The following is a 19989-nucleotide window of genomic DNA, read 5'->3' as shown; positions in this document are numbered from 1 at the left end:
GAGGGTTGTCAAATATTTATTATTAAAGTCATTGAAATGAAAAATAGAAATGTGAAAAAAACTGTCCATCAAGTGTAAAAAGTATCCAAACTCACCCTTTGTGAAATGAAAAACAAAATGCGTTCCACAACGCGAAGGGAGCCATTTTTTTAATTACCATCTGCACGAAGGAAATGAAAACACACAATTTTAACTAACAATAGAAGCTGTGGAATGCATTGATGAGTTTGAGTTGCAAAAAATTGATTTCGTGAATATTTGTGACTAACAATCCACAACTTCTAATATGGCTGAAAAATGTAAATGTCAAGTTTGTCCAAACTTTCTTAGCTATTGACCGTTTTGTTTAGACAAGTTACATTATGTGGAACGTAAAAATTTTTCGTTTAAATGTCTATTACGTAGTTCTATTCTTCCCTTTGAAGTTCCACAGTGTGAAATTAATATCATGGAGGAAAAAAAAATGTGGAACTAATACGATTCTTTTCTGAAATCAACTGGCTTGAAAAAACACTGAAAAGATATGGCGTGAAATTAATAATTTTGAACATTTGAGATTGAGCAGTAAATTTATCTTAAGAGGTAAAATTTCAATACGTTCCACAACAAATTTCCAACGATATAGCCCTTAGAAAATATGCTGAATTGTTATGGTTTCACTTAAATTTTGTCAATGAAGCAACCCTATTTCGAAACAAAGTTTGTGGAACGTAAGTTTGCACGCAAATGATTTTCTTAAAATATTGCTTTGCTTACTAAATTCTAGACTTAATTTTGGCTTGGAGCTACGACGAAAAATAAATCATTTCACTAAGTTTAGAGAATTCATAACATTAATATGGCAACCCTGTTTGATTGTGTATCTTAAGTTAGCTGCCCAACCTCCAACCTCAAAAATGATGTAATAGCGCAATGAGGTTAGGTTGTTTATTTTTTTTTTTTGTTTCCTTCTTCGTTCTTTATATGCCGACAGCAGAGCCTCGTTGTGTGATTTAAGAACCTTATAATGGCCAAAGAGGAGTTAGCCCAGTTTATTATTATTTGTAGATTCAGTTTTGTTGTTATTGATGTTGTTGTTTCCATTTTCACGACAGCCAGCGACGCGGTCGTGCGTCGTCATCTGTCATTTGCAACGACTTGAATTTCTATTTTCCTAGACTTTTTAAAGTTCTCTTCTCCCGAGAAGCGATCTTTTGCAAAGCAGGTGAAGTGTGATCGTGTCTGTTTATTTTTTTTTTTTGCACTCTTCAACCACTTATTGCAGGTTGGTGGTTAGTCTTTTTTTTTTTGTACAATTCTTGTTGTTTCCATTAAGCCCACAGGGAATATTAGAAGAAAAAAACAAAAAACTAGTTTTTAAGGTGAGGTTCTTCATTATTTAGTTCTTTTTTTTCTTGTCGTGGTACAGACCTCCATGTTCAATCAGGCTTAAAAAAAGAGGCGAGAAAGGAGAAAGATCAGTGCACCTAAGTTAATAGGTTATCTCTCTATAGTTGTTTTGCTTGTTTTGTTTAACATAGAACAACAACAAAAAGTTAACAAAAAAAAAGTTGTTTTGCGGCTAGATGATGATGATGATGGCGTCCTGTTTACGTTTTATAAAGATTGTGCCTGATGGTGTAACTGGCTTCTAGTAGTTCGTGCTGTTTTGTGGGCAAGCAAGCCACTCAGGCAATTTTAAATGCGTTAGCAGATTTGCGAACATAAAAAGTTGTTTGCTGCTGTCAAAATAAAGAAGCTAATGGCAGAATTAAATTTACACGCAGATCGTTTTTAGTGCATTAGTCTCATGAGCGACTATAGAAACAGTAGGAGCATAAGTTTTCTTCTGGGATATCAGTTTTTTTTTGTATTTTATTGTTTATGGAAGTGACCTTAATTTGTATGTGAAAGAGAACTTTTCTAGTTTGATGAACTTTTATGTTTATGTGTTAGCGGATATTAATGTTTTAGAAAAGATGTCGAATTGCACATAAGCTGTTAAAATCAAATCCTTTGGGTTTTTTAATCTAAAAGTAAAATTTTCAATGCTGTTTTAGATTTGATTAATTGTGTTGGAAATCCATTAACATAATTGAAAAAAAAAAGGCTGTACACTTTAAATAAGTTTGAATGGAGACATTTGTAGAAGTTATGATGGACCTACAAAACAATATTAATAACACCACACGCTTTGGAGTAGTTTACATTTTAAGCCACAAAATAGAGACGAAAATTAAATTAAGTCTCCAAAAAGTTTTTTACCAAGAACTCTTAATTTTGCTGCAAGAGTATAGAAAATTCAAATCCCTTCTTCTTTTTATAGAGTTTTTATTTTTGGTTTTAAAATTTGGCCAAATTTGGTTATCAAAATACAATTCAATTTAAGAAAATTAAATAAAACTCAAATTGAAGGCCTTTTTTTGTAGAGTTTGAATTTTGGTTTTAAATTCGCATAACTTCTTCGCTTTAGCGACTTATTGTATTTTGAAAAAAGTGGTAGAAGTTTTTCAAACTTTCGCATTGGATATTATTTCAACGAGTTACCTAAGTAACTCTACACAGATAATTTGTAGTTCTGCTGTTAAAAAAAATTGGTGACTCTTTTATTTCCCATAAATTAAAAATTATTGTGACAGAAAATTAAAAAATTATTGAATTGGAAAGATAGTACCTATAAAATTTCTCCAAAATTATTGAAAAGAGAAGAAAATACACAAACTCTCCAATAATAATTTGTTTGGTTTTTTTTTATACATTATTCTTTTCAATCAATTTGAAAGACTAAAAAACATCTCTCCACAGTAAGGGTCAGTGCAGTTATACAATATTTGGAGACTTTCTTCATTACCAAGAAAATTATTCAATAACCATGCTTAAACCACACGTAGAAACATGGTGAAATGATAAAAAGAAAATACAAAATACAAAACCTCACCAAATCCATGAAATTATTGAAAACTCTACAAAGTCTGACTTTCTTTTCATACCTGGCTCCAAACGTTTTATTTTACGTTACATATTGAATTTCAAACAATTATGTCTAAAGCCTAGTACGCAGCTGAAGTCTCCAAAGTCAACAGCGGTAATGTTAATGAAAAAATACAATCGGGTATTATAGCAAAGTAAAAATAATAAAAAATTCAATCAAAACATCAGAAAATAGGTCTTAAAGCAAAACAAAACAAATTTAATCTTGTTCTAGATTTCGTTTTCGAGTTTTTGTATGGAAAATTTCGTTTTCCTTCAGCTGCGTACTAGGCTTTAATCGGAAAATTGTATTATGTCAAAAAAAAAATACAAATTCTCTTTGTTGCTCATGCCTTGTATAATTCTTATTTGTAGACTTTTTTAACATCAAACAAAAATTGTTTTTAAATACCAAACTTTTTTCTTAGTTAAAAATCACACCCTTTTTTTGGAGAGTTTTTATATTTTTAAAAAATTTGGCCAAATTTGGTTATTAAACTATGATTGAACTAAAGAAAAAAAGTTGAGAGTTTAAATTTTGGTTTTAAATTTGCATCTTCGCATTTGGACTTATTTTCTTTTGAAAAAAAAAAAACTGTTGTATAGGCAAGAAAAGTAAACAGTAAAAAGAAGGCCCTAATTTTTAAATGGTTTTTTGACATCTTTTATCTCTTTCAAAATAACAGTTAAATGTATGTATTCAGATCGTGTTTTATACAAAATTCTTTACAAAGTTACAGGTTTGGAGAGAATTTTGTATGTAATTGAAATTTACCGCGATCTGCATTGTAGACATTAACTAAACAAAAGTTTTACTGAAGTAAGATCAAATACTTGCTTTGTAAGGGGTTCATTAAGAACATATAAAAACATCAAGTCTACACAAGAAAGATACATTTCTTTGGCAAAAAGAAAACATTTATAACTCATATATGTTGTTTCTCCTGGCTCACCTAAAAGAATGTAGAGTTTTGTATTTCTGTTGAACATTGATATGCAAGTGAAAAACCTTTTAATTTATTTAATGTCGTTAAACCTGAAATCTAAGCCCAAAATTTGACTTCTAAAAAAAGTTTTTAAAACTACATATCATGGAAATATCCATTAACAATTATTACCCTCAACTATCTACCCCCACAAATCATATCAAATGAATCTTCTCATTCAAATAGTACTAAAATTTCAAAACAAACTACATTCGGACAGCCTTGCTTATTGATGGGTCACCATCAATCAATGTCACCGTTAGTAACATTGAATAAATTTTTGTGGTGGCTCCGTTTTCAATTTTTTATTTTTTCTGTTTATCATTTTTCTTCGTTTGCTGTGATTTTTTTCGCTAGAATTTTTATCCAGGACAAAATCATCACTCGAAGAAAACAAAAAAAAAAAACATCCAGACTTTTATCTGGTCCCCAGAAAAAAATGGACAGTTTCAAAGATAGACGGATGTACACGTCCATCAAGCGTGCGTCCATTTCGTTTATGTTAATTCGAATGGATTTAAATATTAAAAAAAAAAGCTAGAAGAAAAAAACAGATGACCCATCCACTAGAGACAGCGGCCAGGGATCAACAAAACAAAAAAAATAGGATAGCGGAGAGTAAGTAAAAAAAAAATGCGAAATGGGTATGGCGAGGATTCAATTAAGGAACTAAGTATTTTTTACATTCCATTAGCCCGAAAATTGCTGTCCTACTTATTCATTTTTTTTTTTATTTCCATCCACTAAAGAGATTATTTTCAACAGCCAGCCAGCGAGTCATAGGCCGACGACGACAACAAAATGACATACACGCGATGGATGTTTGTTTATTTGTTGGGGTCCTTTTAAGCTTTTTTTTCTGAGGAAGATGATTGATTAATTTTATTAAAAAAAAATTTTGTTATTCATCTCGACAACTCTGTGCGACGACAGAACTCTAATCTTGTCCTGGTTTTAATGGACGTTTGATGATTTCATTTTGGCTTCGAAAAGCAGGAAATTGAAGGCAGTTTATGTTTATAATCTCTTTGAAAAGTAGGTTGGTAGTTTAAATGGGCGAAAAATACCATCACATCTCTGTACAGTTTTGGGATCAGAAGTGGGATGAATGTCATAGTCAATCAAAAATGTTTAATTTGGTAAACTCATCCTTAATTTATATTTTGGACCCAAATTCTCAATTTTCCATTTTCTATTTTACGAGCGATACTTAAACTTTTAACAACCCTGGATTCTTTGGAGAATTCATTGTCTTGGAAATTATATACCTACCTTTTTCTTCCAGGTACCTTTGAGAGCTTTGTTCGTTCTCAGATTTAATAGATCACTTAAGGGAATCAAAATAAACTATGAAAACTTATAGTCACCCCCAATTCCCGCGAAGACATAATACCCTATAAAGACAGATATCTCTCAAGACACACTTATGCCGTAAAATGCATATCTCTCCAAAAATACGATACATCCACTCTTTCGGTATACTTCTTACGCATCCTTGATTTCAAATGTGTTACCCGGAAATTTGGTTAGAATTTACAACCCACCATCATACCTCACCCGGCCTAACGTTATATATCTATTTTTTTCATCATCATTTGCTCGAATGGTTTGCTGTGAAAAGTTGTCTTTGAACGGCAACGGAAATAAGGCAAACTAGAGAACTTGTTCAAGCGATCATAGAGAAGAGTTTTATTGCAAAACTTTCTCAACTCTGTAACCCCCAAAAATCCCCAAGAAAAAGAAGAAGGGTATATATATGCGAATTTATAGGCACAAATACTATACACACACTACTGCTTTACACACATAAGGTTTTTACAGCCCATTCGGTGATTTATCGTTAATGAAAAAGGCTTTTAGCCGTGTTGATTTTAGTGCGGGACTATGTTGTATAAGGTCCTTGTGTCACTCTCTCACTGGAGGTCTTTTTGCGTATAAACAACAACGCACATCACGCACTTCCACTTTGGCCCTTATGGTTTTGGAGAGGGGGAGAGTGGAGAATTTTGTGTATTGTAGCATGATTTTTTATAGCATCTTGTAAGGTCGTAAAAATTACATGGTAAGACATTCAATCAAACTTAATGAAAATGAAAATTACTTTACAAGTCTCGTGGGGTATGTAAGTCCCGAAATTTATATAGTATTTGCGTTATACAGGAAATGGGTATGCAAATTTTTTTTTGTTTTCTTTTGTTTTAACTCCCATGGAGCTCTTTTTTTATAGTGTTTTTTTGTGTTTTTTTTTTATTTATAGTAGTTAGCGTTGGGCGCCATTTATAAACCACATACTTTGTAAGTTACTATTTATGCCAAGCGAGCGGATGTGTTAAGTGAAGCAATCATTTAAAATGTAAAGCATGTGGTAGTTTAGATGGTATTTTATGGTTTTTGAATTAATTGTGTTGGTCTCCAATTTGATGGCGTAAGTTATGATCTAAAGGGACACACAATTTACTAAAGGGAGCTACTATAAAATATATTCTAGAAGAAAACACCAAAATTACTTCATTAAGATATAATTTTTGTGTGTTGTAAGAGACTTATATGGGAGACACTAAAGTCTCCAAAGAAATGAACAAGCAAACTGGAATTATTTAGTATAATGTTAATAAAATACTCTTACATGTTAGGCAGTGCTTAAACAAGGAGAATAATAAGTTTCCATATACTTTTTAAACAAGAAATAGATTTTGGAGACTTTTAAAATTGGGCTGTGGAGAAGTTTAATATCATCCAGTTGTCATTTAAGGAGCTTTACATTGACGTGTAGTATTTGTGTTGAAATATAATAACACCATCAAACACTTTGAATTATCTTAGTAAGTTTTATGACGAGCTACTGCAGGAGGTATCACAAAGTTATCTGTTTAAATATCACGGATTATGTGGCGATTATCGCTGGTTACTTCTAATATTTGCACAAAATATTCCATTAATTATTTTGATAAGTATCACAAGTTGGTAAGTATGTTTGGTAATTATATAATGTGGAATGTATCACAGATTTATCTGGAAAGTATCACAACGTTACAACGTTAAGTTTGACGGATTAGAGAAAGAAGAAATCTTTTGTCTTAATTTCTGGATTTTAATCAAACTCGAAATTACGTTGACAGGCAACACCATTATGTATTTCCATTTTAACATTGTTTCCACCTTGACAGTTAAAACATTTATAGCCATTTTCTTTAAACTTGTCTTAGGTAATATTTTAAGAAATTCCCTTAATGGGTGAGTTTGAATAATTATTCTCATTGAGTTGAGTACCCAAACCATAAGTCTTTTAAAAATAAAAAAAAAAAAACAAAACCCGCCTTTTCAACAAGAAAATATTAAAGTTAAAATCCCAGCATTGACATTTGCCATTTATCAACCACAATCCAACATTAAAAATATGCAAATGAATCTCTACGAGAGTAGTAGTATAGTATGCATAGAACATAGAGCCATTTAAATTACGGTCTCAAGTCTCTCTCTCTCTCTATTTATTTCTGATGGCTGCCAAACCTTTTTCTCTCCCGCAGCTATATAATGGTTTTGGTCTCTGGTCATTCATTTGTAAATGGCCATCAGTCATAATGTCATCGTAAATAAAACTTAACCAAGCAGTGATTTGGTAGCTTTTGTGGGGCATAACAAAAATATATAAATTTTGGGATTTAAAGAAAATAAAAATATAAACATAAAAAACAGAATTAGCTCTAAAATAAGGGAATGAAATGAAAAGAGTTTAATTAGAGAATTTATAGTTTTGAATGACATTTAGGAGGGAAAATTTTGTTTGTTTTAAGAAAATTTATATGAAACATGTGCTTGGACTTTAAAACAATGAAAGTGAAGATTCATAAAGGGATTTAAAGTTTGAGGAAAATATTTAAAAAAAAACGGGGTGCAGATGCTTAATGCAACTATTTGGGATCAGAAAAATGGAAAATGTTTGTGATTCAGAAAAGTCCTTCAATATGATTACGAAACATGTATGTACATCTATTAGCAGCTGCAGAAAAAAATACAGCTCAATTTGGTAAATATCACAAGTTTTATTGGTTAATATCAGATATTTATTAACTAATCACAGACTATTTTTAATGGGCTGAATAGTGACTTATTCTAGAAGATTTCAGAGATTAATCTAGTAAATTTCACGGTTATTTATCACAGATAGTTAATTACTATGGTATTTATCACAGGATGCCTCATTACGTATCACAAACTATTCAAGTAAGTACCACCGGTTCTTCCATTTTTAATCATAATTAATTATAAGTTTCTTGAGAAAAACTTATCTTGAGTTTCTCCGATAAGTATGACAGATTCCTAGCATAACAAACTATTTTTATAAGTATCACAAAAGATTAAAAACAACAACTCTAATAAATATCAAAGGTTCCTCCACTACTATTTTATTAAGTATCACGGGTTAAACCAATATACCATGTGCTTATATTACGGCATACTTCTGTAAGTATCAGTAAGTATTTAAAAATATTCTTGTAATGCAATAAATATCATAGATTATCTGTGATACTTTCAAGTGTTTCAAGTAAGACAACTTATACTGTTATAAAACATCATTGGCATATATCACAGAAGCCATGGTATTTATCACAAATTTCTCCAGTAGGTATCACAGATTTCTCTGACAAATATCACGAGTTACCTAAGTGTATTTTAAGGATCTTAATGCCAAATATTTCTTTCACAGTTTACTCCAGCCTTTATTCTTTTGGGTATCACAGGATCTCCTGATATCATTGAACAGCATTGTTATTAATTTTAATTAATCAAAACCAGAAGTTTTTCTGGCTAGTACCAGACTATTTGAATTAAGTATCACAGAATAAACAGGCATAACATATAAAAATAATCCGGGACAACAGGTTACTTAAGAAGGTATCACAAACCAATATAGTAGTTTTCAAGATTATCTTGTAAGTGGTTTGTTTGAAATTTATTTTACTAAGTACCACAATGCTCCACCAGGTATCACAAATACTATTACATGTATCATAGATTACTGTAGTCCCAGTTTACCCAAAATATCACGTTTTACTTCAGAAAATATCACAGAAAAATCAAGTTACTACGAAATATTACCTGATTCGTTTGTGATATTTGTTTTTGATTTGTGTCACCAAGATAAAAAGCTTCAAGTATAAAGACGACCAAACGTTAAACTTAAAACTTCTCTAAAACCAACAAAACTTATCTAAAAACCAGAAAACTAAATCAAAAAATTCCCTCAACTAAACTATAATTCATGTTCATCATACTTTAATATGACTTCAATAAAACTGATTGTCATCATCTTGACTTATCCTCATATTAATCCACTCAAATTCAAACCAAACCAACCAAACCGACCGAACCCAAAATGATGATGGTCTTCTTGCAAGTATAACCAAGGTTAACTTTCACTTTTGAGTTTGATGATATTTACATTTTATATACCATAGAGAGGTACCAATAAAGATACCCATAACTTATAGGATACCTCTACACACACTCATAGACTTTTGCTCTATCGAAAGCTATCAAAAGTAATTAATCAAATAATGTGAAAAAGGCAAACTCTGAAACTCCTATGCCTATTAAATCGAATGAAAAGCCTAAAATCGAAAACCAGTAGCTCATTGCTCTCTATCTGATTTGATTATGTTTTTTTTTTTTTTTGTGTTGAGTCACTTTGCCATAGAACCATTAACCAAACAAGGCACTTAACTTTGTATGGAGTCCAAAAAAAAACTAACTAACTATGAACCAGAGGCTATAAAAAAAAACCTATCAAAGACTTAAAAGAAACTAATCCCTAAAAAAAAAAAAAAAAGTTGAACGGACAAGCCTCGTGTGTTCGTCTACTATACACAATCAGGGCTATCTTTAAGTTCTTTCCAAACACGACTTAAAAGATTGCCTCCATCATCTCTCCAATTTACGGCAGGAGGTAAGAGAGGTAAGTCATATCCAACATTACAAAGTATATCTTTGAAGGCCCACGCAGCATTTATACATTGTAAAAGACTCTCAAGACTTAAAGACTACATCTGAGACTGTTTTTTTTTTTTTTTTTTTTTAATGCGGTTGGGCAAATAAATCAGACCTTTCAATTTTGTTGTAATAAGATTGGACCCAGGAAATCTATGAGGTTTGAGTTTCCATCCAGTTTTATTCTACTTGCGGATTGTTGCTTGGTTGGAGTCGTGAGTCAGCGATTAGAAATTGAGAAGCTTTATAAAATGGGTTGAGGGGTTTATCTTGATTTTAGGCAAAGTATATTGCTTTTTAAAAGTCCAAAGATAAGCTCTAACCTATTATTGGAGAGATAGAGAGAGGTGTTTAAGTGAAGGGTATAAGTTATCAAAAGCCGGAGGGGTATCATGACAAAGTTGCCTTAAACAGGGTGACATTTAAATCGATTGTGGAGTGTCATCTTACGCCCGTAAATTTCAGAGCTTAGATTTATTTTTGGGATAACTCATACCAACCTTAAAGACTTCTTCAACTCTACAAACCCAAACTACTTGGAACCAGTTGTTCGTTCACCTTTTCTCGTAAGTATAAGATATGTTTTTCGTTTTGTTTGAATTAGTTTGTAATTAAGACGATACGTTCACATGTGTGTAGGATGCTAATGGGAATTTAATGCAAGCCGAATGGTGTGTATGGGCGGAATATATACGGATAGCTACCGCATGCATGGCTGAAGTTCTATAATTTTAGTTTCAGTTTTGTAAGTGAAAATTAAATATTTTTATTTGGATCTTTTTAGTCTGAAAGAAGATGTGAAAATTATATTGTTTTTTCTTTAAGTAAAAGAGGTTTAGGTAGAAACAATTGTGTAAAAAATTGGATAGGCAAGTGTATTTGGAGACTTTTTTTTATTCAAGAGAGGGCTAATATCTTTTTATTTTCGATAAATTAAGTCGCCTCTTCGATTTTACATGACAAGTTCAACTGAATGAGATTTAACAGTTTTTTAACTTATCAAAACATTAAATTAAATGAGTGAGGATTTGAAACTATACACTCTCCAGACCAGATCTGTGATATTTTTAATAGAACCCTGTCATACCCCTGTAATACCTACATCTTACAATTATGATCGTAATACTTAGCGAAATAGCTTTTCATAGGTCTTAACCTAATAATTCTGTGATACATATCAGAATAGTCTGTGATATTTAACGAAAAACCCTCTAATACTCATTGTTATAGATAACAAAATAAACTGTGATATTTTCTGTTGGGACCTGTGATATTTATCAGAGCAAAGCGTGATAAGTCATGATTTGAATAAACCTTTACTTTTTTTTTACTAAAAAAACGTTTCATTATTAAATCTCTTACCATATTAATCTGTGATATTAGCCCCAGAACCCTGTGATATCCATTGGAAGCTACTGTTCTAAGTCATCGAATTACTTCGTGATCATTTCAGTAGTAACTGGTGATGATATCCTTCACCGTTCGTGATACTTAACAAAAATATTCTGTGATATATGCCGGAGAAACCTGTGATACTTATCTGAGAAACACCTTATTCTCTATCAAATTTTACAGTGAAAAGTCCATTTCACCGTACCATTCTACCATGAAGTTTCCAAGAAATCCTTCAAACTTTTCTTATGGTTTCATATCTGCAAATGAAAATAAAATATATCACAGAATATGGAACACTTACAAGTTTCTAGAATAAGAAAAAAAAAAATCAATTTATTAAAATTCTTCCAATAAATTGTCTAATTCTTTCAATATACACTAGCTTCGATAAACATTTGCCACTAAAATAAATTTCAATTTGAAATCACACAACACACACGCCATCTGTGCGAGGAGCTGTGTGACTTTTGATGTGTTTTTTAGAACAAAAAGCAAAAAAAAAAAACCAGATGACTTTACGTGCAAATGAACAATAGACGTTTATCTTTTTTTTTTTTATTATTTTTCAATTTTGCACTGCAGCACCTTTTAAATAAGAAACAACCAAAAAAACAGAAGAAACACAAAAAAAAAAAAACTTAACCACTTTGCGCTGTCCATCTGCCAGCCTCATAAAGTTTAACCGGTTCCCTGATGGCTATGATCCTCCTCCTTCTATCGAATGGGAACCTCATTTCGAAGCTGAAAAACCAAAAGAACACTCTCGCACCACAGAGAGAGACTATCTCGCGCTGTATCTTGCTGGCAAATCGATTTATCATGGTCATGGCTTGGAATAGCAATTGGCGATATTTATTTCTGATTCATGCCGCAATTAATAATTATGGGGTCTTTCTGTTTGAGTTTCTTCTCTTTTTCTGTTGTTGATGCCTGTTGCTTTTGACTCTGCTGAACCACTTTGTTTTTTTTTGTGTCGTTTTGTCTTGCAACGTTATTGGCATTGATATCGGCCAAAACAAGTAAAAGGTAGGTATCGGGCTTTGGAGAGATGCAACACAACACGCCATCGCCATCTTGTGGCTGATGCAATAAGTTATCATCAATTGCTGTTTTTTTTTTTTGTTTTTAGTTTTTTGCAGTAGGTACCTGAGGACAAAATAGTGATGGGAACTATCGAATGATTTGAACTATCGAATAGTTCATTCAATTATTCATTCATTCGAATAAAAACTATTGAATACAACTATCAAATAAAAACTATCGAATAAAATATCGCATAAACTATCGGAAAAAAAAAACTATTCCAATGAAAAAACTATTGAATACAAAAAAAATTTCGAATGAAAAAACTATCGAATAAAAAAACGATTCCCATGAAAAAACTATCCTATAAAAAAACGACTATTCGAATGAAAAAAACTATCAAATTAAAAAAAAATATTCGAATGAAAAAACTATCGAATAAAAAATTTTTCGAATGAAAAAACTATCGAATAAAAAAACTATTAGAATGAAAAAACTATCGACTAAAAAAACTATTCGAATGAAAAACTATAGTATAAAAAAACTATTCAAATGAAAAAAAACTATCGAATAAAAAATTTTTCGAATGAAAAAACTATCGAATAAAAAAACTATTAGAATGAAAAAACTATCGACTAAAAAAAACTATTCGCATGAAAAACTATGAAAACAACTATCGAATAAAAAAAAAATATTCGAATAAAAAACTATTCGAATGAAAAAAATATCGAAACAAAAAATTATTCGAATTAACATAGTAACTAAATGAATGAATGATTCAAAACTATCGAATTAATGAATATTTTAGAACTATTTTGATAGTTTTTATTCGTTGATTCCCATCACTAGTGCAGAATCAGTTTATAGAGAAATTGTCTTGAAATGGGGATTCGCGTGTGTTACCTATAGTCCAGTAATTTTAGGTTTTATCTGCGGAAAAATTCCTACTGGGCTGAATTTTGGTATACAGCTTAATGACGGCTTTGTTATGAAGATGTGAAAAATCGACATTGATATCGTGTCCGCGTTAAGAGTTATAGGGGTCAAAAGGTCACAAAAACTGGTTTTTCACGATTTTCAGCAAAACGGTAAGTCTTATCAAAAAATTTTCAATGCAAGAATTGTAGACCAGATTATTATATATAAAAAGTGTCATGACACTTTTTTTCCTAAGACCCACCGTTTCTTAGGTATAACGATTCAAAAAGTTGAAGTTTAGTTGTAATCGTCATAATCCTATTCCTGAAAAAAAAACTCCTAACTGAAAAGTTCCTGAAATTTCATTATTTTTTTAGCTTGAATTTCGTTCCTCAACTGTTAAGAATTTGGGGAAACCAAAAAAAAATGGAAATTTTCGCCATTTTTCCGATTGGGGCCCTTCTCCCGAAACCATTTAACTGGGAATTTTTGTTTAGAATATGTCTGAAAATATACAGGGTGTGCAATAGAGAATGGACAACCCTAAAACGGCTTATAGCAACACTTATGATTGTTCTAAAAACAGATAGAAAAAAGTTCTATCGCAACCAGTTCATAAAATATGGACTTTTTTTCGTTCAGTGTATTTTAAATTTTATCATCTTATGTTTTCGTTCACTACAACCACGAATGAATGAATTTTATTTATTTCTTTTTTTTTATAATTTTCTACAATAATTGGATGAGTACATAAAAGCTTTAAAAATTTCATAGCTATTGCACATTTTCGTAAAAAAAATTTTGAAATCTGTTTTTTGATGCAAAATGTAAAAAAAATATTTTATGAAGAATTTTAAACACCTGTGGTATAAAATAAATCTATAGAAACCTAGGTGGCCATCTTTCTTAAAAATATTCTCCTTATACCAGAATATTTTTAAGAAAGTAGGCCACCTAGGTTTCTATAGATTTATTTTATACCACAGGTGTTTAAAATTTTTCATAAAATATTTTTTTTACATTTTGCATCAAAAAACAGATTTCAAAATTTTTTTTACGAAAATGTGCAATAGCTATGAAATTTTTAAAGCTTTTATGTACTCATCCAATTATTGTAGAAAATTATAAAAAAAAAGAAATAAATAAAATTCATTCATTCGTGGTTGTAGTGAACGAAAACATAAGATGATAAAATTTAAAATACACTGAACGAAAAAAAGTCCATATTTTATGAACTGGTTGCGATAGAACTTTTTTCTATCTGTTTTTAGAACAATCATAAGTGTTGCTATAAGCCGTTTTAGGGTTGTCCATTCTCTATTGCACACCCTGTATATTTTCAGACATATTCTAAACAAAAATTCCCAGTTAAATGGTTTCGGGAGAAGGGCCCCAATCGGAAAAATGGCGAAAATTTCCATTTTTTTTTGGTTTCCCTATATTCTTAACAGTTGAGGAACGAAATTCAAGCTAAAAAAATAATGAAATTTCAGGAACTTTTCAGTTAGGAGTTTTTTTTTTTCAGGAATAGGATTATGACGATTACAACTAAACTTCAACTTTTTGAATCGTTATACCTAAGAAACGGTGGGTCTTAGGAAAAAAAGTGTCATGACACTTTTTATATATAATAATCTGGTCTACAATTCTTGCATTGAAAATTTTTTGATAAGACTTACCGTTTTGCTGAAAATCGTGAAAAACCAGTTTTTGTGACCTTTTGACCCCTATAACTCTTAACGCGGACACGATATCAATGTCGATTTTTCACATCTTCATAACAAAGCCGTCATTAAGCTGTATACCAAAATTCAGCCCAGTAGGAATTTTTCCGCAGATTGGGCTTAAAAATGACTAAAATGACTGGGCTACTAGATTGCCTTTCATTTCATATCAAATGTGATGTGTGTGCCCTGTTTTTTTTTAAATGTTTCCTTGTCAGCATTCTAAGGCTCATAAACGATGAAAAATTATTATCGAATTGATCACATAAATAAGTCGTTGGCAATAGGACATTTAATTAGACGATATAACCAGAGGAAATATTGTCAATCTTGAGAATGATTCAGTACACGATGAAAAGGTTCAGTGTACTCAAAAACCTTTTAAGGATTTTTGTTCCCACATAAGCGCATTAGGCATTGTCAAGAAAAAAAAAAAACAAATCTCGATAGATAATTGTGATGGTTGCGAAATTTCGTCAACCCTCTATTAAAAATGAATTCAACCCCTCTCTTTTGTCCCAAATTGAATATAGGCTCCATTGTGTACTGAATAGAGAACAGAGAGGCTCGGTAAACACAATTCAAAAGAATGGAAAACTACTTTCGAAAAATACAGAGGTCCCCTCTGCCTCAATCAATGTCGAAAGAACAAGTGCAGTTTTCAATGTTCTACACCTTTGATGGGAAGGAATTCCATCAATTGTTCAGGACAAAAGGCAACATTCAGAACACCTGATTGTGTACACAGTGCGGTGTATTCTGTTTTCTTTTCTCTCTTTAGTTTTTTTTGTGAGTTTCTTGATGGTGATGTTGTTGTTGTTGGTATGGATGCTTCATCTATCCTTTCCTCGAAAATAGCCTTTTAAAAGTTTTACACAATAGAAGATGTGCGGCGCACAATGTGATGCTATGATTCATCCCCAGTCTTGCTTGGGATAAAAAATGTTGAATAATAGAACCTGCAGCTGAATGTTTCTCTATCACATCCTTCGTCAAAAAAAAAGGAAGACAAACAAAAAAACTTTTCGAATAAAGTGATGGTATATTTTGATTGACCCTTTTCCTCCCTGACGACTATGCCTTCACAAAATTTATATTGAAGACTCTCCAAAGTTGATCATCATGGGAAATGTTTTAATTTTCTTTCTATTTTCCAATTCAGCACAAAATCGACTAGATACCTATTGTATATTTGTGCCTGTGTGTGTTTGAGAGGATGGAAAAGCCTTGCCAATTTAGAAAATTATATTCCACCCTATCGAAGTTGCGTTTGCCATATGTGGCAAGAATAATGGACTTGGAAATGAAAAAACCGCTGACAGGTTCAATAAAAGAAGACCGGTGGTGCACTCTGCTGTGCACGTTCCTCCAAACATTGCATACATATATGGACGGCCAAACGAACCAGGAGAAATATAATTAAAACAAAACTTGCAATCTAAAGCCGTGTCGGTCGAAGAAGTCGTCCTCATCGTAGTCGTCGTCGAATGAATCTGTATAATCTATGAATGGCATCAGCGAGAGAGATGGGCTATTCCCGATTGATCCAGAGAGATATAGAAGCATAGGTATGTTGTATAGGAATGATTTGAAAGGAACGAAAAACAAGCTTTAGCAGAGACTTTGTCTAGACTTAGATTTCTTATTCTGGAATTGTTGACATTGATTTGGATTTAATTGGTAGTTCGGTAGCATTTTTGTTGGAAAGGAACCTTTTTTTGAATTATTTGTGATGATCATGAAAGATGCGCTGGATAAACAAGCTTCTGTGGATTACGAAATAAATACATTACGCGGTTTCTTTGATTAATTTAATTGAGCTCAGAGAGGCTATTGCGTGGATAGAATCGTTATCTCTTCGCTGTAATAGTTAAAATTTCAATGGTGTAGACTTTTGTAATGCTTAATTAAATCCAGGGATGAGTTACAAATCAATTGATGAATATGGCACATTATTACACATATATTTCTAGACTTAAATCTTTCACATAAGAAAACTCTACACAGACAATTCGTGGATTTGCTGTTTAATAAATTTGCAGGCCCTTTTATTTCCCATTAATAAAAAATTATTGAATTTGAAAGATATAATAAAAACTCTCCAAATTTTAGGAAAATAGCAGAAAACACAAAACCCTCCAATCATTTGTTTTTATACATAATTTTATTTCTTGAATTTTATGCAATAGGTAAACAAATCTTGAAAAAACTGGAACCTAGCAGAATATAATTATTTTTAAACAAAACTCTACAAAGTCATTTATCGCTTTCATTTTATTTTTTAGATTTATTAAGTTTAGATTAAAATGTTCTTCTTTCATATTTAATCGTGGACTGCATATTAGAAAGGAATAAAATTTCAAAAAATAAAATCTCTACTTTTCCTTACCTCTTTGGAGACTTATATGTACTTAATAGATTTTATTATTTTCACCAAGAAATTAAGATTATTTATGCTTGGAATAGAAATTTTCAATTAATTTAAAATATTAAAAAATATTTCTCCACAACAAGGGTCAATGCAGTCATACGTATTTTGGAGACTTTCTTCTTCACTAGAAAAATTATTGAATAAACATGCTTCGAACACACGTAGAAACATGGTGGAATGCAAAAAAGAAAATACAAAAGTGTGTACCCTGAACATCAGAACATCACTTGAAGTTTTCAGAATAATTTGTTTCAGAATAGAATGGCCAGTGAAATGGACTTTTTCACAGTAAAATTTGATAAAGAATAAGGTGTTTCTCTGATAAGTATCACAGGCTTCTCTGGTATATATCACAGATTAGTTTTGTTAAGTATCAAAAATGGTGAAGGATATCATCACCAGTTACTCCTGAAATAATCACAAATAAATTTGATAACTAAGAAACGCAGCTTCCAATAGATATCACAGGATTCTCGGACAAATATCACAGAATTATTTGGTAAGAAACTTACTAAAGAAATGGGTCGTAAAAAATGAAAGACTTTATTCAAATCATGACTTTTTACGCTATGCTATGATAACAGGTCTCCAGAGTCAATATCACAGTTATCTATCACAAAAGGTGAAAGGTTTCATGATAAATTACTCCAGAAACTTGCATAAAATAAGGGTGAAAACTGCCAACGGTATTTTCAATAAGTATTAGAGGGTTTTTCGTCAAATATCACATACTGTTTTGATATGTATCACAGACTAATAAGGCTAAGACCTATAAAAAGTTATTTCACTAAGGGTCAATTTTTCAATAGTCAGATAAACCTCAGATAGAGCTTATTCCTAGGAATAAAAGTTTTTTTTATATTGACATTTATTCTTCTGATAGTCTAACTGACGATTGAAAAATCAGAGCTAAGTATTACGATCATAATTGTAAGATATAAGTATTACAGGGTTATGACAGGGTTCTATTAAAAATATCACAGATCTGGTTTGGAGAGTCTATAGTTTCAAATTCTCACTTGACAGTTTTCAGAATAATTTGGCTTTTTTTCTTGAGTAATCCATGATTTTAAGCTTTGTGATAATTAACTAACAAATCTGTGATATTTATCAGATGAGCCTATGATATTGTTGGATTACACTATTAAAACCAGATTACATAAATTGCGAACTCTGTGATACGTCGATACCGCTTATAAAAACCTGCGTTTTATCAACTCTTATCTACCTCTAATTTCACTGAACTTTGAAACACTTGTTTGCCAATAATTTTTCCAAATAAATTCCCAGAGTTGTCATTTACCACAACTTTAGTTAATAACACTACCTGACCTATTCTAATGAAGCTAGTTTGCTTATGATAAATATAATTCTGTCACTAAGACTAATTGCTATTCAGACAAGACACAAAACCATTAAAAGAGAGTCAACTCATTTTAAATTCAATTGTTTCAATTGTATCAAAAGTAGGTAGGTAGGTATAGTGACTTTGCGTTACAATAGTTTTTATTTTGTTCTCTTTTTATTTGTTAACAACTTTATAAGATAGTTGTTAGACCTGTCAGAGCTCACATGTCGCATGTCATGCCAACTGACAATGTATCAATTCTCTTTCAAATGCCAAACAATGGGCCAACTTAAAAATTACAATGAATCTACCGGAATAATAAAAACGACACAACCACGTAACCCCTACTCATTAATAGAACAATCACATCAGAGTTCCCTTTTCCCCTTCATTTCCCCTTTTAGACAGCAATCAACTTTGTTAAAGTGCAAACCTGATGCTTTACGGCCCTGTGTCATGTTTATAATATTACCCCACCACCGAACGACCGCACCAGAAACTGTAGTTTTTCAAAGCACAGTAATTTTGTGGTCAGAGAAAAATGGAAAAAAAATTGGAATACAAAGGAATAAAAAAATTACAAAAAAAACACCACAAAATGTGAAACAACACACGGTTGTCCAAAATGACTTATCTCGTTGCAAAAATCATAACTTTTGAACGGATTGAGTTAGCGGTACAATTTTTTTTTTTATTTGAAGGACATTTCTAGGGCTGTTATACCAATGAATTTCAATAAAATTATTTCACAGGGTGTTTCGGAATCATCGGCCAAAAACAGATTTTCTTTAAAAAAAAAGTTTAAATTAAAATTGGTATGCCATTTTGTAGAAATCACTAATCCACATTTAAAAACAAAATTTCAAAAAAATACAATGTCCCGTTTTCGAAAATTTAATTTTTCAAAAAAAAATTTCAAAATTTTTTTAAAAATCCAAAAATTATTTTTTTTGAAATTTTATTTTTGGCTTATATTTGAGTTATATAAGTGCTTCTTCACAAAAAGTTTCGTTGAAATCGAATAAGCCGTTTTGGAGAATATCGGATTTGAAAAAAAACGGTTTTATGGCAGGTACCGTAAAAAATCCATTCGGTTCCATTCATTAAGCCGAATAGGGTATGTGTACCAATCAATTGTTGATTCAAAATAAAAATATTTAGCTGCGCATGCTTGCGCACTGCCGAGATTTTGTACTTTGAAAAAAAATGAAGGCAGAAGGAACAGAT

General features: G+C 31.4%; 1 long non-coding RNA gene across 1 annotated transcript in view; it reads left to right on the top strand.

The window, feature by feature from the left end:
* Positions 1-19989, top strand: part of LOC129918340 (uncharacterized) — a 113160-nt gene that overhangs the window by 244 nt on the left and 92927 nt on the right. The window lies entirely within an intron of this gene.

Source organism: Episyrphus balteatus, chromosome 4 (genome assembly GCF_945859705.1).
Source record: "Episyrphus balteatus chromosome 4, idEpiBalt1.1, whole genome shotgun sequence".
Taxonomy (NCBI): domain Eukaryota; kingdom Metazoa; phylum Arthropoda; class Insecta; order Diptera; family Syrphidae; genus Episyrphus; species Episyrphus balteatus.
This window is presented reverse-complemented; position numbering and strand designations above follow the sequence as displayed.